This window comes from Salvia hispanica, unplaced genomic scaffold, assembly GCF_023119035.1.
Source record: "Salvia hispanica cultivar TCC Black 2014 unplaced genomic scaffold, UniMelb_Shisp_WGS_1.0 HiC_scaffold_1349, whole genome shotgun sequence".
Lineage (NCBI taxonomy): Eukaryota > Viridiplantae > Streptophyta > Magnoliopsida > Lamiales > Lamiaceae > Salvia > Salvia hispanica.
Genome location: NW_025951637.1, coordinates 21,425 through 25,549, shown reverse-complemented (window position 1 = coordinate 25,549; position 4,125 = coordinate 21,425). Strand labels below are relative to the sequence as shown.

General features: G+C 43.3%; 2 pseudogenes; one reads left to right on the top strand and one right to left on the bottom strand.

The window, feature by feature from the left end:
* The first annotated feature begins 617 nt into the window (after positions 1 to 617).
* LOC125198288 lies at positions 618 to 2,171 on the top strand (annotated as a pseudogene).
* A 117-nt stretch (positions 2,172 to 2,288) lies between these two features.
* LOC125198289 lies at positions 2,289 to 3,475 on the bottom strand (annotated as a pseudogene).
* Between the last annotated feature and the right edge of the window lie 650 nt (positions 3,476 to 4,125).

The following is a 4,125-nucleotide window of genomic DNA, read 5'->3' as shown; positions in this document are numbered from 1 at the left end:
AGAATCATGCGTATATATTATTAAGATTTGATTAGAATTGATTGTGATCAATTAGTAATATTAATAGACTCGAAGATTATATTCTTGGTCAATAAGAAATGTATTTACTAATTATTTTGGGCCTCTTTGATGGAAAGGGCTTTTGGTTTGATACTTGGTGTCATTCCTCTCTCTCGCTATAAATACAAGTTGGCATCCATCAAATCACACACATTAAGAAACACATAAACGAGGGAAAGAGAGAAACAAATCCTGGAGTTGCGCCACTACGCGAAAAGGTTCAAGGAAATCGTCTCTCCTTCCTCAATCGCCTCCGCTATGGACGCTAGGTATGTCTCGATCCTATTATGTTTATGGTTTACGTGAAATACATGTGTTCAAGATCTTGCTTTATTTATATTCAATTACGTAATCTTGAATATATGATGATAAAATAATATCCAACAGGAACCGCCGTTAGGGTTTTGAACAATGCCTGAACCAGAACCGCGAACACCTTACTCGGCCTATTCAGGTTCAAGGTTTTGCGGAACTGAACCGGCGTTGTTGGACCGTGGACGTTCTAGCTAGAAGTAGCAGCGTGGCGGGAGTCCTCTAGCTTATGAGTTATGCGAATATATTTGCTAGAATGCGGAGGCCCACACCATTGTATAATGCTCCCTCCAAAACCAAATCTTCTAACAAGACTCTCCGTCGTCCACCGCCGTGCTATAACTTCATCGTCTCTGCACCAAACGCCGCCGCTGTCTCTCGCGGCGGACAAATGCCGATCCATGGACCAGCTGAAGCAAATCCACGCCCAAATGATCACCACCGCCCAAATTCACGACGCCTTCGCCGCCAGCCGCCTAATCAACTTCTCCGCTCTCTCCGATTCCGGCGACCTCACCTACGCCCTCAAATTGTTCGCCAACATCCCCGCGCCCAACACTTTCATCTGGAACACTCTGATCAGAGCTCACGCCACCAGCTCCAACCCTCCGCCGGCCTCCACCTCTACTCCGAAATGCGGAGCGCGCGCCGCCCCGGGCAAGCACACGTTCCCCTTCGTCCTCAAAGCCTGCGCGAATTCTCAATCCGCGAAATGCACCGAGCAGATCCACGCTCACGTGCTCAAATTCGGGCTGGATTCCGATTCGCACGTGGCGAATGGCCTGATTAGGGCGTATTCCGTAGCAGGCATGATGGGAGACGCACGCAAAGTGTTCGACGAAATGCCTGATAGAAATCTGAGCGTTTGGACGACTATTATATGCGGCTACGCCCAAAACAATTCCGCGGAGGAAGCGATGGTGCTCTTTAGCGCCATGGTTTCGAAGGATTTGAACCGAGCGGAGTTGTTCTTGCCTCGGTTTTGTCTGCGTGCGCGCAGTCGTCGTGCTTGTCATTGGGGAAGGAGATCCACGCGTACATAGACGAGAATGGAGTGGAAATGAACGTTATTCTTGGAACTGCTTTAATCAACATGTATGCGAAGAATGGGGAATTGATCGAAGCAAGGCGAATTTTCGATGAGTTGGAGAGAGAAACGTGGCGACATGGAACGCCATGATCTGTGGGCTGGCCCTCCACGGCCGTGCCAGTGAAGCCATCGATATGTTTGCAGAGATGGGGAGAGTGAGGCCTAACGGCATCACTCTTCTCGGAGTTCTGTGTGCATGCTGCCATGCGGGATGGTGGATTTCGGGAGGGAGGTGTTTTACTTGATGGAGAGGGTGTACGGCGTGGAGCCAAACCTGAGGCACTACGGGTGCATGGTGGACCTGCTGGGGCGGGGAGGCCGGATTTTGGAGGCGGAGGGGCTGATCAGGGAGATGCGGTGGGAGGCGGATGTGGCAATTTGGGGGGCGTTGTTGAGCGGCTGTAGGAGTTCAGGGGATATTGAGGCAGCGGAGAGGGTTGTAGGAGTGATTCAGGGGTTGGATCCTACGAATCATGGGGTACATGTTGTGTTGTCGAATATGTACGCAGAGGCAGGGAGATGGGAGGATGTGATGAACCGGAGGAAGGCGATCAAGGAGGGAGTTTGAACAAGACGGCTGGGTGGAGCGCCGTTGCTGGTGACCGGAATTACAAGACGGCCGATGTTTTCAGCTAATTTACACAACTAGGAGTTCAAGAATTGAAGAATTCACCACCGAGTTCGATCGATCCACCATCAGGCATCAAGGATAACGCGGTCAACCCAATTTTTTATGAAAACCTCGATCATACGAATCCGTTTGGCACGACAGAGGAACATATTTATAACATATATATAGCGGCCATTAGTGCAGCCTCCTTTCTTCTTACATATAGACCTCTGTAAATATTACAAGTCTTACCTCAAAAATACCATGCAGTTGATGAGTGGTGTAGTTGTAGAGAAACAAAGGTAAACCGGGGGTTATAGCCCTCACAGAATCTCTATATCTTGGTGGCAAACCTACACAACCTTGGCTCCAAGTTCATCATGTTGAAATTGAAACTCTCGAACTTGTTATCTTCCTGAAAACCAGAAGTGACCCGGGCCTGAATTCAGCAGCACCCTTTGAGAGATCTAGATTGATCCTCCGCTCGGGCTTTGACCTCGTCTGCTCGGCCAACCTTGAAGCTGCCACCAACCATTTTTGATCCTCGGAAACTTTAGACTGCCCTCGCAGCTCGTCACCCAGCTGCCAAAAGCTGTGCTCCATGCTGGAAAACATGTAAAATGCTTAATTATAATAATAATTTATTTCACTCCAAAAGGCAACCTATTTAGCAAACATAGCTTGATGCCCAAACTGAAGAAGCTACACCAATGATGAAAAGTGCACAAGATAATTTAATGAACAAACAACTTACAAAACATGCTAATAGTGAAATTTAAGTTAATTCAAATGCACTACTATGATCAGCGATGGATCACATTAGAAATTTAACTAGTTTTCCAATAAAATCGAAACAGAAACCAGAAAATGGATAAAGTTCACCGCTAAATTATCCACGGAAAAAAGACATGAAAATATTTCAAAATTTCCAACTCAGTCTCTTCCGATAGACACATTTCCAGGAGAAAAGATTCACTTAAAACAAAACAAAAAATGAAATTAGAAAATCCCGACCAATTTACAGTACCTTCTCAAATTCTCAGAAATGACCTGTTTGTTCAGAGTTGACCAACAGTGAAGCAAATCAAAAAATTATGAGAGGGCGATTCAAGCAAATTCATACAATGCTGGTGCAATTTACACCGAATTGAGCCACAAATTGGTAATTATAACAAAAACAAGTAAATAATACTACACCATTTGTTCACACACAGTATCTGCTACACAATTTTAGTAAACAAGCTAAAAAGAATAGGAGTGAAATCTTATTACATAGTTTAGATTATAACTGATAAAATTAAGGGATGGATCAACAGATTTGAAACCAAAGTTTAGAGAGAGAGAAAAGCACGCACCTTTGATTGGTTTTCACCTCGACAATGAAGTCCCGGAATTATTATGCGACAAAGAGGGGGAGCAATACGAGATTTTTCTATATCTATATATATCTACTATGTCCAAAATGCCCTTTGCTTCTTATTTATTTAATCGAATACCACCGAGAGTTTCAATACAGTATACTCCCTCCGGCTCCTGGGCTGGAATTATAAAATCGAATACCGGAATTCGTACGAAAAATATCGAAACACCATTTTTCGATACTCAGTAGTTGATGCAGATTATCCCTACGATAGATCGGACGTAACGTATAAGATTTCTCATACCATGCAGATACGAAGATCTGGTATATACCGATGCTTCGATATCGTGGTATATCTGTATACCGATTGATATATATAATATATAAATATATATTTATATATGTTATATTTAAACTAAATTTTAAAAATAAGAATTTTTATTATACAAAAATAAAATAATCAAAATTGGGAACCCTATTTTTTGAAGTAGTTGAAAACTAGATTTTTTTTAATATTTTGGATATAATAGATTTTTTCACGTATAATGGTATAACGGTATGCTGTACCACAAAACACGTATAACGTATATCGGAATGTCATATCTAGCCGAGATACTCAAAGTACGATACCGAAATGCGGTCGGTATACGATAACACGGTATGGAAAACTGTCATACCGAATTTCCGTTATAC